A 14,207-nucleotide genomic window follows, 5' to 3' on the forward strand; every position below is an offset into this window, starting at 1 on the left:
ACTTAAAGACTTGAAAATGGTTTCTCCCCTGTGTGAATTCTCTCATGCTGAACAAGATTTGATTTCTTACTAAAACATTTTCCACATTCTGCACATGAAAACGGTTTCTCCCCTGTGTGAATTCTCTCATGCTGAACAAGACTTGTTTTTTGAGAAAAACATTTGCCACATTCTGCACATGAAAACGATTTCTCCCCTGTGTGAATTCTCTCATGCTGAACAAGACTTGTTTTTTGAGAAAAACATTTGCCACATTCTGAACATGAAAACGGTTTCTCCCCTGTGTGAATTCTCTCATGCTGAACAAGACTTAGTTTATGAGTAAAACATTTTCCACATTCTGAACATGAAAATGACTTCTCTCCTGTGTGAATTCTCTCATGCTGAACAAGATTTGTTTTCCAATTAAAACGTTTTCCACATTCTGAACATGAAAACGGTTTCTCCCCTGTGTGAATTCTCTCATGCTGAACAAGACTTGATTTATCAGCAAAATATTTTCCACATTCTGAACATGAAAATGGTTTCTCCCCTGTGTGAATTCTCTCATGCTTAACAAGACTTGATTTATGAGTAAAACATTTTCCACATTTTGAACATGAAAACGGCTTCTCCCCTGTATGAACTCTTTCATGTATCACAAGATTTGATTTCTTAATAAAACATTTGCCACATTCTGAACATGAAAACGGCTTCTCCCCTGTGTGAGTTCTCTCGTGATGAATAAGGTGTATTTTCCGATTAAAACATTTTCCACATTCTGAACATGAAAACGGTTTCTCCCCTGTGTGATTTCTCTCATGTTGAACAAGATTTTTTCGTTCAATAAAACATTTTCCATTTTCTGAACATGAAAAAGGCTGCTCCCCTGAGTGAATGTTCTGATGTGTGAGATTCCAATTAACAGTAACATTTTTCCCATGTTCAGAACATGAAAATGTTTTCCTGGTTGCATCTGTTAGATGCTCGGCTGATCTGTGGTGGCTTCTTCCTTGACTTTTCATCTGTGATAAATCAGAATAGATAGGACAGAATGTAATAGGATCAGATGATAGATTGTTGCAATGAAGGTCTGAGGGTAAATCCCTTCTGCTGTTGTGTTCTATACATGTATCTTGTGTGATCCCACAATCATCAGCTGTAATATTTGAAGATGTCAGATGTTCCTCTGAGCTCCAGTTATCGTCATCTGCAAGGAACAAGATGTTAAATGATAACAAAGTTAATAAAATCTGTAATGAAATAAATATTTATAACATTTCTGCATAAATTGCTAAATTGTTTCATGTCAAACCATTTCTGATTTCTGCATCACATTCTGGAAACATCTTCTCTCCTGTGTGAATTCTCAGTAAAACTCAGATTTCAGAGTAATGCATTTGTCATGTTGGGGGTCATTTATCTCAGGATTTTATTTTTATTTGCTCTTATCTTTCATCTTATTGGGTGCATTTGCATATTTGCACCAAGAGCCTAACAAAGTTGCAGAAGAATTTAAATTTTTGTGCAACTCTAGTACCCTCTAAGACAAATCAAACAAGTCCAAAACCAGGAAAAAAAAGACAGACAAATGTCCAGCCTAAAGATGAATGACCCCTATTTTGTACATACAGGCGGTCCCCTACTTAAGAACACTCGACTGTTGGTAATTTCCTGTACGTTAGCCTTAGGCTACAATAAACAGCTGTAACAGTTATCACAGGTGTCTGCAATCAAACATTTTAAAAATCCAATTGTCAAAGAGACCAAAAAGAATTTGGCTGGGGGTCACCATTATAAACTATATAGTTCCGACTTACATACAAATTCAACTTAAGAAAAAACCTACAGAACCAATCTTGTACGTAGCCCCAGGACTGCCTGTATTTGAAGCTTTATATTTCAATGTATCTACATCTTTGCACCCCTACACCTATATATGACTGTACCCCTACATTTCTGCACCTCTATGGTTCTATGTCGCTTCATTCCTAACCATCTACATTCCTGCAACCCCATACTTGCACTGCTAAGCCTCAAGTTTACTATACCTCTACATAACTGCGAAACTTGTGACATAAATGTGGTGGCCAGTGTGAATACACATTGGAACGCCTCTTTCTGTGCACAGCATTGTGTCGCAGCTTGAACAGTGCAGCCGCGGCACAATCCCGATGGAAGCACTTCCTAAGTTCATGTGCAATCACTTTGCAGATGTTTTTATGTGAAGTTTATGCTAGAATTCTGGTGCAGACTGCATAATAAATGTGGCCCATGGTGCTCATTCCCAATTGCGTGTTTTCTGTCTGAAACACACGTGCAAACGGCTATGCCCCTGGGTGCATTGGGACATACCAAAAAAGTGCAATGAATAATGCTGCCAAACCAGCTCAAATCCTTTGTTAATATGGAATAGAATAGTTGAATATGTCATGCTATACAACATTGTAATAAGTATATGTGTACATACAGAAATACAAATATATATGTTTACATCCTTTACTTGTACACTACACATCTATATGCATTATAGCATAGATACAAGTTACACATTCTAAGGACACACATATTCTGCAGATATACAAATCCTTAATTTATGGATATTACTGGCTCATATATACTGGAGATAACAGATATTCACATCCAACATCCAAAGAAGAGGTCAGAAGAAGGATCAGTTCTACAAAGTATCGAAGGCTGTCAGTACTTACCATTCTGGGGGTCCCTGGCACCAGCGTCATGTCCTCCTTCCCAGGCTCCCTCCACCGCACATATCTGGACCTGCTCTCTCTCCATTCTGTGTCTCAGTCTCTTAGTCTAAGCTCCTCCAGTAAGATCTTCCACCAAGAAGTTCTCCTAAAGTGAGTCCTGCTTGGGTCTCTTATACCCCTTGGTCTGCCCACTCTTGTCTCAACAATCTCTCCCATGTAAATGAAGGGTGTTGGTGCTACTTCCTTATCAGCCAGACTCATTGTTTATGACACTCTGATTGTTCTCCTTTGTTATGGGTTTATCACTCCCTTCCACCAAAGAAAGGAGACCAGGATGTGTCTTTCTGATGAAACTAGATAACTTAATTTGCAAATCTTTACTCGGCCAAATGTCCCTGTGTGATTCCCTACTGATTCCACATCCTGAACAATAGGGAATGCAAATCCATGCAGACAAGGCGTCTCCAATGACCATGTGACTGCCCTGTCCTGGAAATGACTTCATGGAGCAGAAGAATATCATACAATAAAGTGTTATTTTTGTCCATTCAAATTTTGAGATCTTTTTGCATTTTTTAAATCTTTTTAGTAATTTAACCGTAAAAAAAATCGGTGTATCGGTGGCGAATAATAAACTTTTTAATGGCAACATTTGCTGCTTTTTTGTCACTATATGATACAGTCAAGTAAATACTATAATTTGCATTGCCAAAGTTTTACTTCAACATAATTGTAAAGGTTTTAATTTCTGTATGAAATTTTTTAATTCTTCCATATATTTGTTACATCTTTTACTCTTAAACAGTGGCAAAAAAACCAAAGCCGTGAGCTCCTTTCCCAAGTTTACATTATCTAAAATAAGCCTTTATCAACGTTTTTAAATAAAAAGTAAAAACAAATGCAATGAAAAATATATTTGGGAATTTTAGAACCAAATGCCAGTGTCTAATCACAGTAATCATCATCAAATATCTTAGTTCTTTGGGGTCATGGTGGAGTAATTTAAAAATAACTTGGGATTGTGGTGGAGGGAGATAAGGAAAGGGTCAATCTATTCAATGTTGCGTTTCAAATAAACGAAAATCCCCTGACCGATGATATGAAAAATAATGTAATTTTCCTATTAAACTCAGCTGCTTAACCCAAAAACAGCTGCAACGCTGTATTAAAACACCTAAAATAGACCAATCACTGGGCCCCGGTGGAATACACCCTGGATACTACATGACTTGTCTTCTCTGATAGTAAGCCAAGTAAAAGAGAGTATACGTGGCACATCCCATAAAACTTCAAAACTTTATTCTTCTTACATTAAAAAGAGTGCAGGAAAAGTGACATGTAGGTAATCCACCTACGCGTTTCAGCTTGCTCTCAAGCCTTAGTCATGGTGTGGACAAACAAGCCAGCAACACGTGGGCACTCCAAACAAGCCTCCACTATCCTCAAAGCAAGTTTCTGGATATAAGGATATGTGAGACATTTTTTCCTATTTTTCTCTACGTATGTCTTCTCTGATAGATATGTTGTGATTTTAATATTTAAGATTCCATAAAATTCCACAGGACTAGGGCATAGCAAATGTGGTGCCAAGATTCAAAGAAATGGTCAAAAGGCAATCAGGAAACTACAGACCTTAAAGAGATTAACTTCAGATGTTGGAGAATAGGGCAGTACAGTGCACAAACAAGACCATAATAATGATGGAAATTGTCTGAACCTATGCAGCAGGTGCATACTGCCCCCTATGTACCAGAATATAACTACTATAGTACTGTCCCCTATGTACAGGAATATAACTACTATAATACTGCCCCCTATGTACAGGAATATAACTACTATAATACTGCCCCCTATGTACAAGAATATAACTACTATAATACTGCCCCCTATGTACAAGAATATAACTACTATAATACTGCCCCCTATGTACAGGAATATAACTACAGGCAGTCCCCTACTTAAGGACACCCGACTTACAGACAACCCATAGTTACAGACGGACCCCTCTGCCCACTGTGACCTCTGGTGAAGCTCTCTGGATGCTTTATTATAGTCCCAGACTGCAATGATCAGCTGTAAGATGTCTGTAATGAAGCTTTATTGATAATTCTTGGTCCAATTACACCAAAAATTTTGAAACTCCAATTGTCACTGGGGCAAAAGAAAAATTTTTTTCTAGAACTTCCATTATAAAATATACAGTTTCGACTTACATACAAATTCAACTTAAGAACAAACCTCCAGACCCTATCTTGTATGTAACCCGGGGACTGCCTGTACTATAATACTGCCCCTATGTACAAGAATATAACTACTATAATACTGCCCCCTATGTACAGGAATATAACTACTATAATACTGCCCCCTATGTACAGGAATATAACTACTATAATACTGCCCCCTATGTACAGGAATATAACTACTATAATACTGCCCCCTATGTACAGGAATATAACTACTATAATACTGCCCCCTATGTACAAGAATATAACTACTATAGTACTGCACCCTATGTACAGGGATATAACTACTATAATACTGCCCCCTATGTACAGGAATATAACTACTATAATACTGCCCCCTATGTACAAGAATATAACTACTAAAATACTGCTCCCTATGTACAAGAATATAACTACTATAATACTGCCCCCTATGTACAGGAATATAACTACTATAATACTGCCCCCTATGTACAGGAATATAACTACTATAATACTGCCTCCTATGTACAGGAATATAACTACTATAATACTGCCCCCTATGTACAGGAATATAACTACTATAATACTGCCCCCTATGTACAAGAATATAACTACTATAGTACTGCACCCTATGTACAGGGATATAACTACTATAATACTGCCCCCTATGTACAAGAATATAACTACTATAATACTGCCCCTATGTACAAGAATATAACTACTATAATACTGCCCCTTATGTACAAGAATATAACTACTATAATACTGCCCCTATGTACAAGAATATAACTATTATAATACTGCCCCCTATGTACAGGAATATAACTACTATAATACTGCCTCCTATGTACAGGAATATAACTACTATAATACTGCCCCCTATGTACAAGAATATAACTACTATAATACTGCCCCCTATGTACAGGAATATAACTACTATAATACTGCCCCCTATGTACAGGAATATAACTACTATAATACTGCCCCCTATGTACAAGAATATAACTACTATAATACTGCCCCTATGTACAAGAATATAACTACTATAATACTGCCCCTTATGTACAAGAATATAACTACTATAATACTGCCCCTATGTACAAGAATATAACTATTATAATACTGCCCCTATGTACAGGAATGTAACTACTATAATACTGCCCCTATGTACAAGAATATACTATAATACTGCCCCCTATGTACAGGAATATAACTACTATAATACTGCCCCTATGTACAAGAATATAACTACTATAATACTGCCCCTTATGTACAAGAATATACTATAATACTGCCCCCTATGTACAGGAATGTAACTACTATAATACTGCCCCTATGTACAAGAATATACTATAATACTGCCATCATATGTACAGGAATATAACTACTATAATACTGCCCCCTATGTACAAGAATATAACTACTATAATACTGCCCCTATGTACAGGAATGTAACTACTATAATACTGCCCCTATGTACAAGAATATACTATAATACTGCCCCCTATGTACAGGAATGTAACTACTATAATACTGCCCCTATGTACAAGAATATACTATAATACTGCCCTCTATGTACAGGAATATAACTACTATAATACTGTCCCCTATGTACAAGAATATAACTATTATAATACTGCCCCTATGTACAAGAATATACTATAATACTGCCCCCTATGTACAGGAATATAACTACTATAATACTGCCCCCTGTGTACAAGAATATAGCTACTATAATACTGCCCCTATGTACAAGAATATAACTACAGACAGCAGGGCAAGGGCAGCAACTTGGGGGTCTACGGGCCGTGGGTCATTCACCTCTGAACTACACCTAGAGGAGAGGGGGTTGTACCATCACCATAGACAGGGGGCATCCTTTACACCTAGAGGAGAGGAGGTTCTACCATCACCATAGACAGGGGGCATCCTCTACACCTAGAGGAGAGGAGGTTCTAACATCACCATAGACAGGGGACATCCTCTACACCTAGAGGAGAGGAGGTTCTACCATCACCATAGACAGGGGGCATCCTCTACACCTAGAGGAGAGGAGGTTCTACCATCACCATAGACAGGGGGCATCCTTTACACCTAGAGGAGAGGAGGTTCTACCATCACCATAGACAGGGGGCATCCTCTACACCTAGAGGAGAGGAGGTTCTAACATCACCATAGACAGGGGACATCCTCTACACCTAGAGGAGAGGAGGTTCTACCATCACCATAGACAGGGGGCATCCTCTACACCTAGAGGAGAGGAGGTTCTACCATCACCATAGACAGGGGGCATCCTTTACACCTAGAGGAGAGGAGGTTCTACCATCACCATAGACAGGGGGCATCCTCTACACCTAGAGGAGAGGAGGTTCTAACATCACCATAGACAGGGGACATCCTCTACACCTAGAGGAGAGGAGGTTCTACCATCACCATAGACAGGGGGCATCCTCTACACCTAGAGGAGAGGAGGTTCTACCATCACCATAGACAGAGGGGATCCGCTACACCTAAAGGAGAGGCAGTTATACCAACACCATAGACAGGGGCATCCTCTACACCTAGAGGAGAGGATGATCTACCATCACCATATACAGGGGTTATCCTCTACACCTAGAGGAGAGGAGTTTCTACCATTACCATAGACAGGGGGCAAAAAATGACACCTCACACAGCTCTGTACACCAAATTGTGAAAAAGTTATTCGCTTCAGAAGATGGAGAAATGTTTTTTCTTTTTCATACACGTCTGTTTAATATTTCAAAATGTATTAAAAGGCAATAATACCTATGTAAATTTGGTATCTCTGTGATAGTACCAAAGCAAAGAATAAAGCAGAGGAGCGTAACGTAAAAGTCGTAAAAACTGAGCCCACAAGAAAGTGACTGAAACACTTTTTGTTGCCCAACTTTTCCACATCTGGAATTTTTTTCCAGTTTCCTATTGCTTGCCATGGAATAATAAATAATGCCACAGAGAAGTAAAATTTGTTTCACAGAAAATCAGTCCTCAAACAGCTCAGTACACGAAAAAATGAAAAAGCTATGGATTTTTGAAGGCGGAGAGCGAGAAATGAGCGAAAAAACACTCCGTTAAAGACTATCTAACCATTAACCATTTGTCACATTGTAAACACAAACCGCTTCTCCCCTTTGTGAATTCTCTCATGCTGAACAAGATGGGATTTATAAACCCACTTGCACCACAATTCTGGTGGTTTTGTGCCAAAAACACTGTCTATAATGCCTTGCGCCACATTTATCAAGGCTTTTAGACAGTTTTTTAACACTTTTTCGACTTGTCCAATTAAGGAGTCGTGGCCATCAGAAACCAGGCTGATAAGAAGCATCGAGCTCCTCCTGTCTTCTCTCTGGGTGACAAAGTGTAATTATCCTCCAGATACGTCCGCTAAAGATACCTAGCTACAAGCTTGGTCCCCGGTTCCTTGGTTCCTTTGAGGTAATCAAGCACATCAACCCGGTGTCCATGTCTCTCTCCTGAAGCCAGCCGTCTTGAACCGCTTCTCAAAACATTCTCCTCTTCCTGAGGCTTACTCTACTGATGTCTATGAAGTCAAGGAGGTGTTGGACATGAAGGGGTGAGAGTTAGGCGGTTCTTCCTTCTAGACTGGAAGGGGTTGAGGCCTGAGTAGAGATCCTGGGAGCCTGAAGAGAATATTTTGGGTCAAAGTCTCCTCCAGAGGTTTCTTGGGACCAAGAAGAGGGGGAGGCCGAAGGGGGAAAGGGTACTGTCACAAGTGCCCTTGCGATCCATGTCACAGATTGCGGGCATAACAGTGCCCCTCTCCATGGCACTGCCCCATCCACTGGCCCGCACTTACCTCTCCATGACCTCTCCCTTCCTGGCCGTGCACCACCACTCGAAGATTTAAAGAGCCACAGCATCTTTGATTGGCGCTGTCACTTCCACACACATATTCTGCACATGTACACATCCTTTATTTATGGAAATTACTGGTTCATATACACTGGATATAACAGATATTCACATCCAATATATGTACCAGGTTCTTGGAAACATTTTGTGGTAGTGGATATAGAAATAATGGGACAGAGGAGAAATCATTTCACAAAAACAATAAAGGCTGTCAGTACTCACCATTCTGGGGGGTCCCTGGCACCAGCGTCATGTCCTCCTTCCCAGACTCCCTCCTCCGCACATATCTGGACCTGCTCTCTCTCCATTCTGTGTCTCAGTCTCTTAGTCTAAGCTCCTCCAGTAAGATCTTCCACCAAGAAGTTCACCCATGTGAGTCCTGCTTGCGTCTCTTATACACCTTGGTCTGCCCCCTCTTGTCTCAAAAAGCTCCCCCATGTAAATGAAGGGTGTTGGTCCCACTTTCTTATCAGTCAGGCTGATGGTTTATGACACTGAGGGCATTACATTAGATATGGGTGCATCATCCTTTTTGGTATACTGATTTATTTTTATTATGGTGTCCTTGCTTCGATTTTGTCTTCATCCAGAATTCACTTTCCTGGTTTAATAAAAAGCCTAATTGTGTGTTTTCACTGGTGTAAAGTAGATACTTACCATCCAGGTCTGCAATGTAAACGTCTCTAAGCAACAGTTGGTATCCGGGTGCCTACGCTATGGAATGGGGGATTGGCCTGTATTCAGGTGGGTGCAGACTTCACCACGACTCTGGTGACTGGTGGATCGGGGCGCTCCTACTTTGGTGACATCTCCGATTCGTCACTAGTACATAGAGTATTGATGGTGGCTGAGTGAAGCCGCATTGGTCAAGCCCTCTTTTGGTGGGCGGAGCTTAGGCTATAAATAGCCGCTCGTGCATGCTAGATGCGCGGCCCAACTAGAGCCAGCATCCTGTCTAGATACTTAGCGAGTGTTATGTGTAATAACTATGAGCCAGTTAGATAGGGTCTAAATTTATACAGCATCCCGGCTCTGAACTGATGCACTAACTTGCTAACACCACTAACCTTGACAGCATAACGCATTGACAAATACAAGAGGGTCATAGTATCGGTGCGATATGGAACGCTGTGGCTCAGGTGCTTCTATATAATCCACTTCACGCCTCTGATGAACTGCTAAGCTTACCAATAGCAGGGAAACGCGTTAGGTGTACTACTGTGCCATGAGAATATTGTAACACGCCACTTTTATGGGTTTTATGTATAGGAACATGAGCCAAGAGATACAATTGAAGGGAATCCTTCCTACTGGCTCCGTTCTAGCACTTTAGTAGGTCCTCCAATGGGCTGATATATGGCTGATATGTGACCAATGTCTCCAATTCAACTAGCACTGCAACATAATCAGGGTAATTAGTGAGGTGACACATTATCCCTCTTACCCAAGTTCATATGTATATGACTGGCACACTTTCCCCAGAGGAGTTACCTAAGTCTGTAATTGCACAGATCTAGTGTAAGGCTCTTTTTGGTTATTTTTCATGGGCCTAGTTTTTGTAATAAATAAAGATTTGAGATTTTAATGTTCCACTCTACAGGCAGTTTTTGCTCTATTTGCTATTTAAATGATTAAGGGACATAAACAGATAATTTTGGATGGTTGATATTGTTAATGATATATTTCTCTATGGTGGCCATCTTGGAGAAAGAGAACCAAACAGAAGCCATTTTAAGTATTAGCTGGGGGTCAAGCACTGTCCAGCTAAGGTCATGATTCAAACTTCATTTTTTTGTAACCTGTTTGCTCGCATGCCAACTAATTCCCTTGACATTTAATGAGAAGCCAGTCTGTCCTTCATCTTTTGTTATATATCTTGGTTCTAGCGCCAGCTTATCTCCTTCTCCTCAGGGAAATTAGTATAAACATGTCTGTGAACAAGGCCAATCAACCTTTTCTGAGAATGTGCTGGTAAATTCATTATGGCCAATAGCATTACAGTATTCTTAACTTCTTCTTCACACACACACCCCCCCCCCCCCAATTCTGCTTTTTCTGTTTTGATATATGACTGTGGTTTTTGAAATAAAGAGTGTGATTTGGGTGCAGCTAAAGACCGTGTCTGCGTCTTGGGTTTGTTCTCTCCTCCTGGTACCAGGAGCCATGAAAGATTTAATTTGAAAGTCACCATGCAATGGGGGGTCTGAGACCCAGATAAAAATCTCTAACAATATCCTATATAGTTTCTTTAAAACCACGACTTACCTCACGCTACCCAAGATAGCTCCTGCAAACAACTCCCATGTGGGACAAATGGCCTCAAGTGGTTACACCAGGAGAAGAACCTTGATAAGGGAGAGATACTTGTGGCAAGAGAGTTTCTACTGTGGTTGTGGGACAATGATATTGAGGTACTTGATATTTAACCTAGTATTAGGAGTTAGAGGTGCCAGGACCTTTATGATATTTGTGTGTTCTTATGGACCTCACCTCGGCGTTATCCTATAGTGTGATATTGCCCAGAGAGTAACCTTAACCCACAAGTAACATCTACTGGAGACACATGGACTAGGGTGATATTCTGAATACAATATGGCTCCCACATGTTGAGGAACAGCCCCCTTAACCGGGGATCATAAATGGCCACGTCTCTGATCAATTAGAACCTAAAAATGTCAAAAATAAAGGCAAGTGAATTTGTAGATTAAAAACCGGTGGGACGTCACAAGTGTGTGGAGATGTTGGGGAGGGCTGAGGAGCAAATCCGGGAATGGATTTCCATAACACGCAGAGTCCATCCTCACACTATGTGGTGCTGAATACAAGAAGAGTGTATGGGCCTATTTGAATAAGTTTGGCTTCTTTTTACATAAACTTCACTGAAAGAATACAATGGGGGCATTCATTCATAGCGGTGAAAGGTCTGGTATTCCGGAGCACAAATTGTCCAATTTTTAGATTGGGATGTTAGATTTTGGCACAGGAGCTGAATGACTTGGCCCACAACCGAAAAGGTTCTGAACTTGCTCCACATTTATGTAGGTGAAATAGAACCTGGTCAACAGCTTTTAGCTTGTCTAATTGGATGCTAAAAAATGTGGCTAAAAAAGTGTTGGGAACCTAGAAGCACAGGAAACGCGTTGGGTTCACAAGTTGCGCCCAAATTCAGGTACCAAACAAAAGGCATGAGGATTGTGAAGAGGAACAATATTGTGGCGGCGATACCTCATAAATATGGCTAAAAAAAATCTGCCAAAAACGGGTAGAAAGCCAATAAAAAATTCCCTCCAATGTTCTTTGTTACTTAGGTAAAAATTCAGGTGGTTCCTTTATCTACATTTTTCTCTGCTTCTCTGTATATGTATTACGATTGTCGAAGTCCTCCAACTTTTTTCATGTGTACAGGCGGTCCCCTACCTAAGAACACCTGACTTACATACGACCCCTAGTTACAAACGGACCTCTGGATGTTGCCAATTTACTGTACTTTATCCTTAGGCTACAATAAACAGCTATAGGAATTAACATTGGTGTCTATAATGAAGCTTTATTATGAATCCAGGTTCTAATGAAAATCCAACATTTTTAAAATTCAATTGTCACAGAGACCAAAAAAAAATTTGGCTGGGGGTTACAATGATAAAGTATACAGTTCCGACTTACATACAAATTCAACTTAAGAACAAACCTACAGTCCCTATCTTGTATGTAACCCGGGGACTGCCTGTAGTTTATTGGTTGATACATTTCATATAATTCTTTATAAATCATTTACAAATTTTGATAAAAAAAAAATAACATGACTTCTCCCCGTGTGGTTTCTTTTATATCTCATTATATAAACACTTATCACTTTCTGAACGTTAACATGCTTTCTGTCCTGTGTGGATTCTTTGATGTCTGTTGAGATGTGATTTCCATGTAAAACATTTCCCACATTCTGTACATGAATACGGCTTCTCTCCTGTGTGGATTTTCTTATGTTCAATAAGACCCGATTTCTGAATAAAACATTTGCCACATTGTGAGCATGAAAATGGCTTCTCCCCTGTGTGAATTCTCTCATGTTTAACAAGATCTGCTTTATTATTAAAACTTTTGCCACACTCAGAACATAAAAATGTTTTCTCCCCTGTGTGAATTCTCTTATGTATTTTGAGCACCCCATTTAGAGAAAAACATTTGCCACATTCAGAACATGAAAATGGCTTCTCCCCTGTGTGAATTCTCCTATGTGTAATAAGAGCTGATTTCTGAATAAAACATTTACCACATTCTGTGCAGGAAAACGGCTTTACCCCTGTGTGGATTCGCTCGTGTTCGATAAGAACTGATTTCCGAATAAAACATTTGCCACATTCGGGGCATGGAAATGGCTTCTCCCCTGTGTGAGTTCTCTCATGCACAACAAGATGTGATTTGTGATTAAAACCTTTGCCACATTGTGAACATGAAAATGGTTCCTCTCCTGTGTGAGTTCTCTCATGTATAACAAGGCGTGATTTGTGATTAAAATCTTTTCCACATTCTAAACATGAAAACGGCTTCTCCCTGGGGTGACTTCTTGGACGTTCATCTCGTTGGTGAGTTCTTTTATGTCTATTAGTCTGTGATCTCTCAGAACCGATGCCCAATGTACCAGAATCCGATGATAGATCATTGTGAAGGGCTGAGCTTGAATCATCAGCTATAATATCAGGACATATCAGATGTTCCTCTGAGCCGGAGGTGACGTTATCTGCTGGGGACAATAGTGTCAAATTGGATCAAATCTCTGATGATATTAATATTTTATACCATTTCTATTTCATCTCTCAAGTCTAATCAGCTGTGAATTCAGTGTCATATATTTGCCACATTTTGAGCACAAAAACAAAACTTCTCTCCTGTGTAAACTCTAAGCACAGATCTGATTTCAATTTAAAACCCTTATTATATTATAATTATAATTCAGGCTTTATATCTTACTTTTATACTGTGATAGGACAGTGGATAAAAGGAACTTTGCTCATGCAGAACACAAAGCAGAACTATACCTTCCCTATACGTCTACACCCCTGCACCCTTATACCTCTACATCCCTACACCCCTATACCTCTACATGCCTGCACCCCTATACCTCTACATCCCTGCACCCCTGTACCTCTACATCCCTGCACCCCTATACCTCTACATCCCTGCACCCCTATACCTCTACATCCCTGCACCCCTATACCTCTACATCCCTGCACCCCTGTACCTCTACATCCCTGCACCTCTATACCTCTACATCCCTGCACCCCTATACCTCTACATCCCTGCACCCCTGTACCTCTACATCCCTGCACCCCTATACCTCTACACCCCATGCACCCCTATACTTCTACATCCCTGCACCCCTATACCTCTGCATCCCTGCACCCCTATACCTCTACAT

At 40.1% G+C, this 14,207-nt stretch overlaps 1 pseudogene; it reads right to left on the bottom strand.

The window, feature by feature from the left end:
* The window catches only part of LOC140075963 (uncharacterized), a 290,951-nt pseudogene that overhangs the window by 21,577 nt on the left and 255,167 nt on the right, over positions 1-14,207 (bottom strand).

Source organism: Engystomops pustulosus, chromosome 8 (assembly GCF_040894005.1).
Source record: "Engystomops pustulosus chromosome 8, aEngPut4.maternal, whole genome shotgun sequence".
NCBI classification, from domain to species: domain Eukaryota; kingdom Metazoa; phylum Chordata; class Amphibia; order Anura; family Leptodactylidae; genus Engystomops; species Engystomops pustulosus.